Genomic DNA, 18,341 nt, shown 5'->3' with positions numbered 1-18,341 from the left:
GGCAACAGAGAAGGTTCTGTTTTTATGAACAGGAAAGGAAGTCTCTCCTTCTGGTTCAGTCATGTTGGTCCAAAGTGATGAAACCACCTAAGTTTACGTTTGAAATTTCAAGAAGCATCCCCCTTGCCTAAGTGGTGTGTGTGTGTGTGTGTGTGTGTGTGTGTGTGTGTGTGTGTGTGTGTGCCCCTTCCAACTTTTGAAATTGCTCATTCCCTTCTCTATGTGCTTAAATGCATTCTCCCAGATAGGTTCCCCAAGTGTCATATCACCCTTGATATGCTGTACAAGACAGCTATGGAGACCCACAGTATCCACAGACTACACACACCAGCCTATTTAATATCATAGTTCTGATTCTGGCTCCCTCAGCTGAGTCTCCAAGCTTTATTCTGGAACTCTAGCTTTCATCCTAAGTGCCAAATATATAGTTCTTTCTTTCCTGGAGTTTCTTAGTGACAGCTTTTATGTTTTTGAGTAAAGTATGTGGGTATCTGTCTTGTTTTTTAGATTTTTAAAATTTACTTCAACTTTAAAGTACAATAAGTTACAGTTATTGACTAGAAAAAATTAAATCATTTTAATAATATTATTTTAATATAATTCATTCACACATTACACCCAGATTGTTATCCCCTTGCTATTATCTTCTTGTTCCCACCCACCCTCCCTCTTCTGCTATATTTCCCTTCCTTAGACCTCTGATGGGGGAAGCCTCCTACCATACTGTCTTACCACAGCCTATCAGATCTCAACAGACTAGCCTGCATTCCCTCCTCTGTGATCACACTGGGCCTCCCCACCAAGCAGAGTGATCAAATCACAGGCACCAGAGTTTATGTCAGAGGCAGTCCCTACACCCCGGCTCCATGTGGAGTGTGAACTCTTCATTGGCTACATCTGTAAAGGGGGTCTAAGTTCTCTGCCTGCAAAGTCCTTGGGTGGTGCATCAGTTTGTGCAGACCCCTGATTCCAGATCCGCTGGCCTTGATGGTCTCCTTGTAAAGTGCCTGATCCCTCCCATTCCTTCCATCCACCAACTCTTACCTATAACTCTCAGCACTCCCCAGCATCCCTCTTTGAGTCCCAGTATCTTTCCTGATTACCCACTGAGTGGAGTCTCTCAGAAGACCACTATGTTGAGCTAATTAAATTTTATCAGAAGTCATTTCCCTATATATGCTTATTCATTTGTTAATTCTATTTTTCAAAATATTCTTGAATCCTTTTTTTATCTTTTCATAGAATTTATTTTACCCTTTCCTTAATCGTAAGCAACAAATTCTTTTAGTTTTTTTAAATGCCTGAGAACGACCTTATTTCTCCTTCATTCTGAAAACATTTATTATATAGTTGACAACTCTTTTCTTTCCTCATCTCAAACAATATTGTGCTTTTTCTTTCTTGCCTTCCATGGTTTCAGAAGAATTTTATCACTTCTATTTGTGTTCTTTCTTACTTTCAAGAATTTTTCTTTTTTGGTAGTTCACAACTTTATAATTATGTGGATCAGCCTTGGAAGCATATCATATTTGGGCTTTCCTCAGTTTCTTGAATCTGTAATATTTTCCGCTGTTAATTTTAGTTAGTATTATTTCTTTAATACTCATTTAACTTTTTAGCTTAATTCCTTTAATTTTCCTCATCTGCAACTCTCTCTAATGGTAAGAATATTAGTTACATATTTTATTGTTCCCTAGGTCTGTGAAGATTTATTAAATTATTTTCTGTGTATTTCCTCTCATGTTGTTAAAATTAGATAAATCATGTTGGGTTACTAAGAGGCTGGCTGATTTTACCTTTTGTCAGTTTAGTCAACTGTTGAGCTAATTGAATTAATTTTTTTTTCTCATAAACTTTAGTTCTTAATTTCTATTAAGTTATTTTTGTAACTTGGATCTTTAAAAATATTCTTATTTTTCTTTTTAATTGTGATTTTCAATGGCTTATTAAATCATTTGTATGTTTATTAACTTTAAATTATTGTCAGATAATTTGAATATCTAATGGATCTCAGTGTCAACATGAATTCAATGCTTTTATTACTCAAGCTATGAATTTTCATGCTTATTAATGAGTACTTACCTTCAACTGTATCTGGAATATTTTGCCCATAACAATTCAACTGTTTGTGTCAAACACGATACCCAGCTTTTTAGAAGTAACACCACTATAGCTGTTGACCCTCACATATAGCATCTACAGCGCATTCTACTCAAATACTAAAGAATATATTGTGTTCTTAGAAGTTCATGGATTTTCTACAAAATTGACCATATATTAGTAAACAAAGCAAGTCTCAACATATATAAGGAAGTTGAAATAATGGCGTGTATCCTATCTATTGACCATAGATTAAAGCTGGATATCAACAACAGTAGAAATGATAGAAAACTTACAAACTTACTGAAGATAAATAATTCATGCCTGAATAAAAACTGAATCAAGATAGGAATCAAGAAGGAAATTTAAAACTCTTTAGAATTGAATGAAAAATGAAAATACAGCATACTCAGATCTACATGTCAAAATGGAGGCAGTTCTAAGAGGCAAGGTCATAGCACTATATGTCTACATCAAAGAACTATATCTTTAAGAAATGGTATTTGACAAACTCATATTTTCAGTTATTAAAATGAAAATATATCCTTATCTATCACTCTGCACAAATGTGGGGAGAGAGGACCACTCCTTCAATTGCTGGTGGGAATGCAAACTAGTACAACCACTTTGGAAATCTATCTGGCACTTTCTAAGAAAACTGGGAATAAGGCTTCCTCAAGACCCAGCCATTTCACTCCTTGGAATATACCCAGAAAATGCCCCACCACACAACAAGGACATATGCTCAACCATGTTCATATCAGCCCTATACATAACAGCCAGAACCTGGAAACAGCCTAAATGTCCCTCAGTTGAAGAATGGATAAAGAAATTGTGGTACATTTACACTATGAAATACTACTCATCTATAAAAAACAAGGAAATCCAGAAACTTGTGGACAAATGGATGGAATGATAAACGATCATGCTGAGTGAGTTAATCCAGAAGCAGAAAGATTCATATGGTATATACTCACTTATAATTGGACACTACCCCAAAAAGCATGTCCCATGAAAGTCTTCAATTACCAGGAGATAGTGACAGATGTGAGGACATCTCACTGGGACTCTAAGTAAGACAATATAGAGATGGGGAAGTAGAAGGATCCAGTGGATCTTAGAAACCTACAAGAAGAACATCACAATAGGTGGATCTGGGCCCAGGGATGTCTGCCCAAACTATTGTACTAATCAAGGACAATAAAAATAGTAAACACCGAACCCCTACTCTGGTCTAGCCAATGGATAGGACATTCTCCACAGTTATGTGGAAAGCAGGGATTGACTCTGACATGAACTCTGGTGCCCCATACTTGAGTGCCTCCCCTTGGTGGGGAGTCTTGATGGCACTCAAAGAAAGAATAGGCAGGCTACCAAGATGAGACTTGATAGCCTGTGACCATAAAGTCAGAGAGGAGGTCCCCCTCGATCATGGACCTGGGGTGAGGAATAGGGTGGGGGTGGGAAGGAGGGAGGAATGGAAGGAAGTTGTTATCTAAATAAATTAATTAATAATTAAAAAAGAATAGTAAGCAGGATAGAAGTTTGCAAATAAATGTAAAATTTTGTCATAAAAGTTTAAAATCTGAGCAAAAACAATCTTATCATTTGAAATTGCCTAGTGGAAAAAGTTTTGCTCCTTAGTGTGATTAAAGGATACATAAAAAAAGAAAAAAATGAAAATATAACATACTCAGATCTATATGTCAAAATGGAGGCAGTTCTAAAAGGTTAGCACTATATGTCTACATCAAAAAACTATATCTTTAAGAAATGGTGCTTGACAAACTTATAGTTTCAGTTAGTAAAATGAAAATATATCCATATCTATCACTCTGCACAATACTTAACTCCAAATAGGCCAAGAACCTCTTAATATCAGACCCGATTCCCTGAATGTAAAAGAAAGTAGGGAATAGGCTTGAATGCATTGGTACAGGATAGTGCTTCTTCAAGAGCTCAGTCACTAAGACCGTTATTTAATAAAGAGACCTCATGAAACTGAAAAGCTTCTGTATATAAAGGATGGTGGCATTCAAGCAAAGTGACCACCATCACAATGAGAAAAAAATCTTTACCACTTATAATCATAGTGTTAGTATCTAGAGTGTTAGTATACATACTATCACTATGTATATAAATATGCATATATATGGAGAGGAAGAGAGATGGAGAGGGAGGGAGAGGGAGGGAGAGGGAGGGAGGGAGGGAGGGAGGGAGGGAGAGAGAGAGAGAGAGAGAGAGAGAGAGAGAGAGAGAGAGAGAGAGAGAGAGATGCTTGAAGTCCAGCAGGACATTAGATCCTTTGGAGGTGAAATTACAGATGTTTGTTGCTACCAGATGTGAATGTTGGAATGCAAACCCTGCTCTTGTGAAAGAGCAGGAAATGCTCTTAATTGCTGAGCCATCCTTCTAGCCCATGAAATTTCATTTTTAAACTTATCAGTTTAGAAACAAAAATCACAATGCTTGATATAATGTTAGAATTTAAATATTTATTTTCAAACATTTATCATGTCTTTCCAGCAAAAATACTTAAAATTCCTTTTTCTCTAATTTAAAAAACATACATTATTGCTAACTATATTCTCCCTACTGTTTGTGACATAAAAGTTTCTTTTAACTCTGTTAGTATACACTGATCAAATCTCTCCTCACTCCCTCCACTCTTACTGTCTCCAGCCGACATTCTGCTACCAATTTCCTTTTTTTTTTTTAAAGATTTATTTATTTATTATGTATACCGTGTTCTGTCTGCATGTACACCTGCACAGCAGAAGAGGGCACCAGATCTCATTATAGATGGTTGTGAGCCACCATGTGCTTGCTGGGAATTGAACTCAGGGCCTTTGGAAGAGCAGTCGGTGCTCTTAACCTCTGAGCCATCTCTCCAGCCCTCACTGCTACCAATTTCTATGAAATAAACTTATGCTGATTCCACACATTAATGAGATCTTGACGTGCTTGTTTTTAATTTCTACAATTTTAAACCACTAAATTTGAAACAATTTCTTGCAGCAACAGTTGTAAATGTATACAGGTAGTCTTATAAATTGGTATTTTACAAACAAACAGGATGGGAAATGTTCAATGGCTTACACAGCTAGTCAGAAGTAAAACTGGAAACAAAAGCCAAATGTATCTACTGTGATGCTTTAACTTTGTCCTCATTGTTGACTTTCAAGCTTTCATTGATAACAGAATAAAAACAATACCACTACCCACTCTCACTCTTCCAACCTATTCTTTAAAAGATTCTTACATCTGTCTTATTGACTATGTTCTTCACTATCAAAGTACATGGAAACTGCTTCTGGCTTGGGGGAGTTGAAACCTAATACAAAGCAAACCCACTGACCAGGAATCTTTCGCCGGATATGGGCAGATCCAAAGTAAAAACAGTTTTCAATACAGCATGGTCTGGGATTTTATGGCATCCACAGTACTGCCTTGTTTCTACTATGCTTAAAGCCAGCCTCACTATCATTGTGAGCAATAGCAACTACTGAAAGACATTACCTTCTGAGACTATCTATGGACAAATGAAATTGATCAAGAGCTGTCAACAAGTTGCCCCCTGAGAAGAAACTTTGTAGTAGGTGCTGGTGAGAAAAGCAGCAGTTGTACATCCTGAAGGTTCTTTGTTAATGGGATGTCATTAAACACTGTACACAGTTGGCTGGATATTAAAATTATAGATAAAACACTTTTCAAAAATGTGTGTCAGATAAAATAACTAATGTGTAAGAACAGAATACCTAAGAAACAGATGGCATATTAAGGGTGGATGTTCCAAAGTCTGTCACCAAATTGTGTGTCACCATTTCAATATCAAATAATTTGTTACCTACTGTGTGCTAGCCACTGTTACGGCATGTACTCTGAATGGTATCAACAATATTAGATACATTCTTAACTTATACTTTGAGTATAACTAGGATGAATAGAATATCACCCTTTTCTTCTGACAGGAATTAGGAAAAATACAAATAGATAATTCTTCAATAACAACATTAACCTTTCCAGATGGATGATTTTCCACATGCATTCAGATGACAATATTGAACAAATAAATGATTAGTAGTCAGGGAGAGAATTGACTTCTAGCTCTTTTCTCCAAGACTATGCAAAGAAGAGTATTAAATACTGTTTTTTTCTACCATATTCCATAATTATGTAAACTTTTCCCCCCAAAAGTCAAAGTCCATATTGGTTATACTATATTGACCAACAAAGGCATATCAAAATTGATAAAAGTCACATCTATCTTAAAAATAGAATTTCACACTTCAGTATAGTTTTCTTTTTAAAAATACTTTCTTTTTCACAAATACATTTATATTATTGCACATAAATACAATAAACTACATACAGCAAGAAGAATCAGCAAAAAATCAGGAATTATATAAATATTACAGTCATAGTGTTTTGGCTATTTGTATTTGGCAACCTTGAAGAAAACATCTTTCCTATCTTGGTGAGTCTATAATTCTGAATGTAAATCAATATCTATCATATCTCATCTCTATCAACTTAGAACATTTATCTAGATCTAAAAACATCTTAACCTGTAAACAACTAAGCCTAATTGTAAAACTAAAATATCTGGTCTTCAACTTCATCAGAGACTTGATTGTTTAAATGATATTTCATTTATTATAATTTATTCACATTACCTCCCGATTGTTATCCCCTCCCTCTTAACTTCCCATTCCCACTCTCCCTCCCTTTCCTGACTATTCCCTTCCCTTAGATCTCTAGCAACAGCCTATTAAGTCTCATCACAATAGACTGCGACCCCTTCCACTCTATGCCCACTAGGCTGTCTTGCCAAGGGGCAGGGACCAAATTGTAGGTACCCTAGTGCATGTCAGAGGTTTAGCAGCAGTCCCCCTTGCCCCCAGTGTGGAGAATTGGCATTCCATCAGTTCCAGATGAACAGGGGGGACTTGATTCTCTGCAGTAAACACGACTAGCTAACCAAGATAAACACAGACATGGAAGCTGCTAGAAACAGGACATGAAACAGCAAGACAGGCAGGCAGCCCAGTCGGGCCTGGTTCCTACATTTTTTGAAATTGGATTACTTGGTTTGGTGGTGTTTAATTTCTTGAGTTCTTTATACACTGTAGCCCTTTGTCAGATATAGTGTTGGTTAAGAACTTTTCCCAGTCTGTAGGTTATCACTTTGTTCTGTTGACAGTGTCCTTTGCCTTACAGCAGCTTTTCAGTTTCATGAGGTCCCATTTATTAATTGTTGATATTAGACCCTGAGCTATTAGTGTTCTGTTCAGGAAGTTGTCTCCAGTGCTGAAGAGTTCTAGGCTCTTTCCAATTTTCTCAGATCTAGTGTGTCTGGTTTTATGCTGAGGCCTTTAATCCACTTGCACTTTAGTTTGGTACAGGGTGATGAATACTGATCTATTTGCATTTTTTTTACAAGTAGACATTCAGTTAGACCAGATCCATTTGTTGAAGTTGCTGTCTTTTTACCCTATTGTACAGCTTTGGCTTTTTTGCCAAAAATCAAATGACCATACGTGTGTGGATTTATTTCTGGGTCTTCAGTTCAATTCCATTGGTGAACTTGCCTATTTCTATGCCAGTACCATGCCATTTTTATTACTGTTGCTCTATAGTACAACTTGAGATCAGGGATGGAGATACCTCCCAAGGATATTTTATTGTACAGGATTGTTTTTAGCTATTCTGGGTTTTTTATTTTTCCAAATGAACTTGAAAATTGATCTTTCAATGTCTTTAAAAATTGTGTAAGTATTTTGATAGGGAGTGCATTGAATTTGTAGATTGCTTTTGGTAATATTGCCATTTTTACTATGTTGACTCTTCCAATCCACGAGCATGGGCGATCTTTCCATTTTCTGATATTTTCTTCAATTTTCCTCTTCAGAGACTTAAAGTTTTTTTCATATAAGCCTTTTACTTGCTTGGTTAGAGTTACATCAAGAGACTTTCTATCATTTGTAGCTATTGTGAAGAGTGTTATTTTCTTAATTTCCTTTCTCAGTCCATTTGTCATTAGTATACAGGAGGGCTTCTCACTTTTTCAAGTTGACTTTGTATCCAGTCACATTGATGAAGATGTTTATCACCTGTAGGAGTGCCTTGATAGAATTTTTGGCCTCATTGATTTATACTATCATACATCTGTGAATAGTGATACTTTAACTTATTCCTTTCCTACTTGTATTCCCTTGATCTCCTTTAGTTGTCTCTAGCTAGGACATCAAGTACTATTTTGAAGAGAAACAGAGAGCAACAGCTTTGCTGTGTTCCTGATTTAAGTGGAATTGATTTAAGTTTCTCCCCATTTAGTTTGATGTTGGCTGTAGGCTTGCTGTATAATGCCTTTACTATGTTTAGGTATGTGTCTTGTTTCCCCAATCTCTCTAACACTTTTAACATGAAAGGGTGTTGGATTATATCAAATGCTTTTTTGGCATCTAAAGAGGTGATCATGTGTTTTTTCCCTTCAGTTTGTTTGTATTGTTGATTACATTGATGGATTTCTATATATTGAATCAGCCCTGCATGTCTGGGATGAAGCCTACTTGGTCATGGTGGATAAGATTTTTGACGTTTTCTTGGATTCAGTTTGCTAGTATTTTATTAAGTATTTTTGTATCAATGTTCATAAGGGAAATTGGTCTGAATTTCTCTTTCTTTGTTGGGTCTTTGTGTGGGGTAGCTATCAAGGTGACTGTGGCCTCATAGAATGAGTTTGGCCATGACCCTTCTGCTTCTATTTTGTTTAATAGTTTGAGGAGTATTGATACTAGTTCTTTTTTCAAGGTCTGGTAGAATTCTGTGCTGAATCAATCTGGTCTTTGCCTTTTTTGTTGTTGTTGTTGGGAGACTTTTGATGACTGCTTCTATTTCTTTAGAGGATATAGGACTATTTAGTTTGTTTTTCTGATCTTGTCTCAGCTTGTGTAAGTGGAATGAATTTATTAGGAAAATTGTTCATATCATTTAGATTTTCAAATTTTGTGGCATGTAGGCTTTTGAAATAAGAACTAATGATTCTTTGGATTTCCTTGGAATGTGTTGTTTTTGTCTCCTTTTTTATTTCTGATTTTGTTGATTTTGATACTCTCTCTTTGCCTTTTAGTTAGTTTAGCTAAGGATTTGTCTATCTTATTGATTTTCTCAAAGAATCATCTCTTGATGTCTTTGATTCTTTGAATTGTTTTTTTTTTTGTTGTTGTTGTTTCTAATTTATTGATTTCAGCCCTGAGTTTGATTATTTCCAGCCATCTACTCCTCTTGGGTGTGTCTGCTTCTCTTTTCTCTAGGGTTTTCAGGTGTTCCATTAAGTTACTTGTATGTGATGTCTCTAATTTCTTTATGAATGCATTTAGTGCTATGAACTTTATTCTTAGCACTGTTTTCATTGTGTCCAAAAGGTTTGAATATGTTGTGTCTTAATTTTCATTTAATTATAGGAAGCATTTAAGTTCTTTATTTCATCCCTGACCCAGTTGTCATTGAGTGGAACATTCTTTAGTTTCCATTTTGTGTGTAGGGTTTTTTTAAAGTTAATTTTATTGTTGTTGAAGTTCAGCTTTAGACCATGGTGGTCTGATAAGATGACGGGAATTATTTCAATTTTTTTTCTCTGTTGAGGCTTGCTTTTGACTTATTATATGGTCAGTTTTAGAGAAGGTTCCATGTGGTGCTGAGAAGAAGGTATATTCTTTTGTGTTTGGGTGAAAAGTTCTGTGGATGTGTATAAGGCTTGTTTAATTCATGACCTCTGTTAGCTTCATTATTTCTGTATTTAGTTTCTTCCTTGAAGATACGTTTATTGGCAAGAGTGGGGTGCTGAGGTCTCCCACTATTAATGTGTTGGGATAGAGGTATGATTTAATCTTTAAATGTGTTTCTTTTACGAATGTAGGTGCCCTTGTATTTGGGGTATAGATATTCATGACTGTGATGTCCTCTGTTGGATTTTTCCTTTGATAAGAACAAGGTGTCCTTCTCCATAATTCTTGATTAATTTTAATTGAAAGTGTATATTATTAGATATTAGAATGGCTACTCCAGCTTGCTTCTTGGGTCTGTTTGCTTGGAAAAAACCTTTTCCAGCCCTTTACTCTCAGGTAATGTCTATTTTTGTTGCTGAGGTGTTTCTTGAATGCATCAGAATGTTGGATCTTGTTTCTGCGTCCATTTTGTTACTCTGTGTCTTTTTTTACTGGGAAGTTCAGGCCATTGATGTTGAGAGATATTAGTGAGCAATGATTATTATATCTTTTTATTGTGGAGGTGGTAGTGATTTTGTGTGGCTGTGCTTGTTTTAATTTTGCTGTTGTGAGATTATCTATATAATATGCTATCTTGGGTGTAGTTGATCTCATTTTGTTGGGGTTTTCCTTCTAATATCTTCTGTAGAGCTGATTGGTACATAGGTATTGTTTAAATTTGGTTTTGTCATAGAATATCTTGTTTTCTCCATCTATGGTGGAGCTGGCTGATATGCCCTGTAGAAATGTACTGTTTAAATATTCCCCCTGGTGGTGCATGCCTTTAATCACAGCACTGAGGAGGCAGAGGCAGGTGGAGTGCTGTGAGTTTGAGGCCAGCCTGGTCTACAAAGCGAGTACAGGACAGCCAAGGCTACACAGAAAAACCAAAAAAGAAAAAAGAAAAAAGGTGATTGAAAGTTTTGCTGGATATAGTAGTCTGGGTGGGTATCTGTGGTCTCTTAGTGTCTGCATGACATCATCCTAGGCCTTTCTGGCTTTCATGGTTTTTGTTGAGAAGTCAGGTATAATTCTGACGGATTTGCCTTTATATATTACTTGGTCTTTTCCCCTTGCTACTTTTAATATCTTTTCTTTGTTTAGTAGATTTGGTATTTTGATTATTATATGGCAGGAGGAATTTATTTTCTGGTATAGCCTATTTGGTGCTCTGTAGTCCTCTTGAATGTTCAAGGGCAATTCTTTCTTTAGGTTGGGAAATTTTTCTTCTATGATTGTTTTTGAAAACATTTTCTGGTCCTTGGGACTTTGAATCCTTTTCATCTACTCCTATAATCCTGAGGTTAGGCCTTTTCATGGTGTCCTTGATTTCTTGGATGTTTTGTGTCACTAATTTTCTGTTTTAATATTTTCATTGAGAGATTTTGGCCTACAATTTTCTTTTCTTATACTGTCCTTGTTTTGCTTTGCTATCACCCTGCAAAATAAATTTAAAAGTGTTCTATCCTTCTCAAATTTGGAAGAACTTGAGAATTCGTATTAATTCTTCTTTTAAGACTTGGTATCATTTAACCGTAATGCCCAAGGTTGCTTTCGTAGAAGGACTGTACTCATTGGCTTCATCTTTTTACTATTGGTCTGTTCACATTTTCTATCTCTTCATGGTCCAGCTTTGGTAGGTACATTTCTAGAAATGTATTAATTTTTCTAGGTTATCCATTTTGTTGGTATATAGTTGTTTATACAGAATTCTGTCTTGATCTATTTGTATTTCTGGAGTATCAATTATAAATTCTCCTCATTTCTGAGTTTATTTTTAAATATTCTTATTTCCAGTTTAGCTAAAAGCATGTTCATTTAGTTTATCTTTTTAAAATACCAACTCAGTCTTACTGATTTTGGTTTTCTCAATTCTAACTCATTTACTTTGCCTCAGATCTTTGGTATTTACCCCTTCTGCTAATGTTTAGTCTGGTTTCTTAAGTTTTGTATTCCTGGGAGGGTCATCATAGGTTATTTATTTGAAACAATTTTCTTCATTGATGCTTTCTCACTACAGGTCTCATTTTCTTTCTTTCTTTCTTTTTTTTTTTTGTGTGTGTGTTTTTCTTTCTTTTTTTTTTTTATTAATTTATTCTTGTTACATCTCAATGTTTATCCCATCCCTTGTATCCTCCCATTCCTCCCCCCCCCCCAATTTCCCATTATTCCCCTCCCCTATGACTGTTCTTGAGGGGGATTACGTCCCCCTATATATTCTCATAGCGTATCAAGTCTCTTCTTGGCAACCTGCTGTCCTTCCTCTGAGTGCCACCAGGTCTCCCCCTCCAGGGGACATGGTCAAATGTGAGGCACCAGAGTATGTGAGAAAGTCGTATCACACTCTCCACTCAACTGTGGAGAATGTTCTGACCATTGGCTAGATCTGGGAAGGGGTTTAAAGTTTACCTCCTGTATTGTCCTTGGCTGGTGCCTTAGTTTGAGCCGGACCCCTGGGCCCAAATCTGCCTATCATAATATTTGTGTGTGTGTGTGTGTGTGTGTGTGTGTGTGTTAGAAGTTTTATTTTGTATTTTCATCAAGATCCTAACTTCTCTTCTGATATACTTCTTTGACACACTGGTTGTTGTTGAGTTCGTAGTTTAATTTCCAAATATTTGTAAGTTTTGCAGTTTTTCTTCTGTTACTGATTTCTGGTCTCATATCATATTTGGTATGATTTAAATCTTTTTAAGCAAATTAAGTCTTATTCTGCAGTCTAGCATGTGCCACTTTGTTCTCCTGAGAAGCATGCTGTTTTGAATGGAATGTTCTGTATATGTGGCTTAGGTTCATTTGATCTAAATTGTAGTTCCAACCCAAGGGCTCCTATTTGCTTTTCCATCTAGATGATCACAAATTCAAAATGAAATGGTGAAGTATCCTGCTATTGTTGTATCACCGTCTATCCCTCAGGTCTGTTGATATTTACTGCTGATATCAAGGTGTTCCAGTATGGATGCATAAAACTCATTATGTGCTGTAGATAAATCAGTCACTTTATTGTTATAAAATGACCTTTAAAACACTTCTTAATTTGTTTGGAGAGCAATGATAAACACAATATTCTTGTGGCGATCAGAGGATAATTTGCATGAGTCAGTTCTCTGCTTCCACTATGCATGTGAGTTTGGGGAATTGTCAGTGTTGGTGGAGGCACCTTTACTGCTGAGCCTTCTCACTGACCTCATATAATTAACACCTTTGTCTTATCATACAGTTTCAGACTTAACAGATATTTTTCATGATTATGTACAATAACTTTTGCTGTCTTGTTTCTACTTGCATGAAGTATCTTTTCCTATTCCTTTGCTTTCAGACAGGCATCTCCCTTTTTATGCTATGAGCTGTTAGCAGAGGCTCTGATTTTCCATCTGCTGATGACTTGTAAGGAAATAATAATCATGTTGACCCACATAAATCAGTGGTGCGGTGGTGCAGTTAAGAGGTTCTTACTCATATCATGTTTTATAAGAAGCCCATGCTTGGCGCTAGAGAGATGTTTGAGAGTGCTTACTGCCAATGCAAGTGGTCCAGGCTCAGTTCCTATCACCCACATTTTATTATTATAAAATGACATAAAACATGTATTCACTTATTTAGGGAGCAATATTAAGCAATAAGACAGTTCAAAATCATCTGTAATTCTAGTTCTAGCAGATAGGTTCCCCTCTAGCCTCTGTGTACACCTGCGTGTAAGTGATGCACATAAACTTGTACAACCTCACACACACACATATAAATAAAAATGGCTTTTAAGAAAAGATGCAGGCTTCACCTTTTTCCAAACTTACTTTATTTGGGGTTCTTTAAATGCTTATACCTCCCTTCCAACCCACCTACCCTAGATAGGAGAGAAAGGAGATTTATGGGAACAGGAGAAGACCTTGTTGAATTCAGTTCCTGGGAGCGATCCTCCTGACCTAGTTGGCAAGATTTCAGCAGATCAGCAATTCTACCAAAGTTGCTGCTGGAACCTGCAACAGCAGCCAGATCCCAGAGCCTCGAAGTCTTCTCTGGAGCAGTTCTCTTTAGGAATGTCTTGAAGTAGAGTGATATCAAGACCCAAAAAGCCCCAACCTCCTCTTGTGGGCACATATATATATATCCTCTCAGAGTCTGTACTAGGATGCATTTCAGCTGGCAACATTCAAGCCCCCCTCCCCCCGCCATGAAGTGGTTCAGTTTCTAAGTGGATAAACATCACCTATTCTCTCACAAGTCTGTTCCCCATCCCACACTTGGGATCAAAATGATCTTTACATCTACTACAAATCCCCATTTCTATTAAAAAAAAAAAACAAAGTATACACAATAAAAATAATTACGAGAATTATACAACAAAGGCCACACAATAATGAAGACAAGGCATGTAGCCCAGGTGATTCAGCCTTGAAAACTACCTCAGCTACTGTTTCCCCAAGGATTTGCATGAATATCAACTTTTAAAAGGCTAGCCCAAGGATAGATCCCAAAATGACTGGACAGAAATAGATACAGCTAGCTTTTCAAGCACTTGGCCAATATCTTATTTTTTCTAAGGGTACCCAAAAGATGTTTTTTACCCCCAGACAGCAAAAAGTAATTTTGAGAACATGATGCCCCTATTCCCAACAGGTAGGGTGGTTTTTGGTGGGTTACCAATGTTTTTTATTGTCTAGAGGGGTTGGTTATAAGTTAGTAAATGTTACATTTAGGAATTTCTTTCTTTCTCCCCTCCATCCTTCTTTCTCTTTGTCTCTCTATCCTATCTAGTGTTAGGGGAAAGGAGGGAAAAAGGAAACGATAAAAAGGGAGGATATAGAACTATAGGATAAAAGGTAGATTATTGAATCTATTATGCTCAAATATTTTACACTGGTATTGTAGATCAATAGAAATTTAAGATTACTTTGTTCAACTTTTGCTTTATGTATTGTACATATTGTATATTGATAAATTTGTTCAACATTTGCTTAATGTATTGTACATATGCAACTCATTTAAAAATGTAATGTAAAGTAATAATCTTATGAGAACTAACTATTACAAACTCTTCAGCATGGTTGGAGATACAAGTTAGTAGTTAGATACTTACAAATCTTACTTGTAGTCTTGTTAGATACTAGTTTACTTAATTACAAAAAAAAGCTTTATTTAGTTTCTTGTATATGTTTTCAAGGTTAAGCAAGTAGTGCATAGCTAAAAACAAGCAGTGCTTTTCTATTAAGATATACTGAGAAAGATAAGTCCATCAATTGATTGAAAAATAGATACATAGATAGATAAGATTATGCACTATAGTAAATAGATAGATGGTCTTCAAACACTTCAGAGATCAACAGAATATGGCATTTAATAATAAAGGGCTTTTGTGACAGAGAGAAACCTCCAATCTACTCTAATGAAGATGATGGTCATCAAAGAAACAAGTGTGGCAGAATAGACACTGGACTGAGGAACTGCTCTTCTGTCTACTGCTGATAGTTGGCTGACTGTCCAAATTGTGGTCAAGCATGACACTGAGAAATTGGCTGTCCAGCTTTGCAGAGACTAGATGGGCCAGTCCCACAAAATTCCTGCTTCACAGAAGTCTGTTAGATATTTGGGGCAGGTAGGCTGAAGACTGGATGCCCCAATTATAGAGAAAAACCTGTGACTGTCCAGGCCGTCAACTCGCTGTGTCCTGTCTATACTTTTGGAAGTTTCTTGCCTGCACTTCTTCATATTAGATAATATTTTCTTAAGTCTCTGATGGTGTTGAAGACTAGATAGCCATACTATTATATAAGTTTTAGTTTAAGAGCTAAAAATATGTTTACATCCACTACAAAAAGAAGCACCTTTGGGCTTTCTGATGTTGTCTGTGGAGAGACTAGTTGGTAGAATCTGTTGAGTTACAGTCCTGGATTCTTTGAATCCGGTCTCTTTTTCTAGCTCTCAACTTCCTCAAGCCACACGGCTGTGCCAATAACTCCAGCATTCCAGATGGGATGAGAAAGAATTGAGCTTCGTTGGCAACATCTCTTATCTTGGTCCACACATTGATTTACTAAGCTGTGTACTCACTCATGGTACTCTTCCCTTTTCCTCTGAGAAGAATCCTGTGATAAGGGGCTTTCTCTTGACATTGAGCTGTTCAGCTTTGGGGAAGGGGCAAAGATAGGTACAGTACAACTATTCTAACCTCATCTGTGCATCTATTCTTGTAATAAAATTGCCGCTATGTTATGCTATTTAATCTTGATGATGCATTTGATTGTATTAAGAAGTACCTAGGATTTTGTTAACACATACTTCTGGGTCTTTCTGTAAAGGTTTATCCAGACACAAATGTACTATGAGGACTCAGACCTAATGAATGTTTCAATTCTCTGATGTGTTTAAATTTTCTATAGGCCATTGAGAGGTTGATGAGTCATGCGAGGTAGAACCTAGTGGGAAAGTAGGCTAGTGAGGGCATGTCTTTGAGGGCTATCTCCCTCTAGCTCCTTCCTGCCAGCATCTAAGATGTGGACTACACTCTTCTGCCATACTTTCCCTGCCATGATGAACTGAAACCTCTAACCCATAAGCAAAATAAATCTTTTATCCTTTAAGTGGTTTATGTCAGAATTTGTCAAAGCAATATAAATAAATGGCATGATAAATTACTCCAGCACCTGGACCCACTATACACACTTTGGATCAACCATTGAGGGAAAAAAACCCCTACAAATACAGTGTTGCTTTCAAAGAAATAAAAAGCAAATTATTTCAAGCTGTACTTGTGAAACAAACTAAATCGTTATACATCAGTAATTTCACAACTGTCGCCACACTTAATTATACTTTCAAAATAGCCCCCAGACACCAAATAAATTTATATAAGGCCATTTGAAAACTCTAATGCTAGCTTTCCATTGTTAGCCTCAAAGCTAAGTAATGTGAGTGTTAGGTGGTGCTGCATGTTTCAGCCTTTCCTGGGGATCTGGATTCTAACCTTTCAACATTGTGACAAAGCAGAATGCCCAGCTCCCAGCCCTGAAGGGTATGGGTGATAAGAAAACTGTATCCCACCCACCATTCTCTCTTAGCAATTTAAGAATCAATTACAAATGACTCTGTGGAACCCTAAGCTTTATTTTTCTAGTTCACAGAAAAAGAAAATTTTATGTCTTAATGCCCAGTGGGAGCAGATATTCCTTTTATTGATTCTTATATTTAAAGGCTTTCTAAACCCTGCATAGAGAGCTGCAACAGTCATGCTTGCAATAGCCTGTGCCCAAATCCAGAGATATTTGAGAGTCATAGTTTGGGCTCACCAGTACTTTTGATTATTGTAAATTCCTTTGGAACTAATGAAGGATATGAAAAAAAGGACTTCTTAAGCTTTAAAACACAACCTCAACTGAAGAAAAAAGCTTGCTGTGATAGCCAGTACTCATCTCATCTGAAGAAAATTCTATAAGCTTCAACTATTTAGAATTATCTGACAGATATAAAAATTATTTTCAAAAAGGAAATGGTGTTATGTATGACTCAGAGAATAAAAGATTATAGCATTTCATCATAAGAAACTTTGACAGCTGATTCTTTTCCAGTGAAAGCACACTGTGATTTTGCAGCTTAGACCAGTAATCCATTTAATTAGTATCACTATTCTTTTCCACTTGCCAGTATTCTGTCAAGCACTGAAGCTAGTGAATAAGACTCCAGCTCTGCCTTCCTGGAGTTTGTCGCTATCATGGGGATAGGCAGATAAACAGGGAACTTTAATTCCCACAGCTGAGATGAATGCATCCAGAGCATTAACCTGCAAGATGGAGTTAGTTCAAGAAGGAAGGAAAGAGAGACAGGAGGATAGTGGCCTGTAATGAAAGTAGGAAGTATTGCAAGCAGAAGCAGACAAAAAGGACAGTTAAAAAAGAGCCTTATTCTCTGAAATAACTGCTAGAAAGTTCAATTTGGTTAGAGGCAATAGTTGTCATCAGGAGTTATTGACATATAGAGAGAAGTCTGGAGAAATAATCCAGAGCTGGATTCTGAGGAATCTCATAAGACTAATAGAAGACAGCCACTGTTCCTAAGGTAGTGTGAGCCTGAATAGGTAAAATATGAATCTGGTTAGCTTTTACCCTGATAATTTTTGGGAGTAGTATCAGGGATGGCTTCATGGGCCTGTGTCCAGTACCTACACCCAGGACTCCATCCTTAGAATTTAATTGTACATGGCCACAATTTTCCAAAGCTTAATATTTTATTTTTGAGTTTGTGTTCTGTAAACAATATCCAAAGGGATGATTGAGCATTTGCAAGAGTTGGTACCTGTCAACTCAAGGAAGGAATCTTTTCCTGCCATTTCCCTAGATGCTCAGTGATATGGTCCTCTAATTCTGGTACTCTATTACATATTTAGCTTCAGCCACGACAGCTGATACCTTCTGTCCCTGTCAAGTGTGAAGAGGGCAATACCTATACATGTACACCATGGTATCCTTGACTGGGCAGACC

Source organism: Acomys russatus, chromosome X (genome assembly GCF_903995435.1).
Source record: "Acomys russatus chromosome X, mAcoRus1.1, whole genome shotgun sequence".
NCBI classification, from domain to species: Eukaryota; Metazoa; Chordata; class Mammalia; order Rodentia; family Muridae; genus Acomys; species Acomys russatus.
This window is presented reverse-complemented; position numbering follows the sequence as displayed.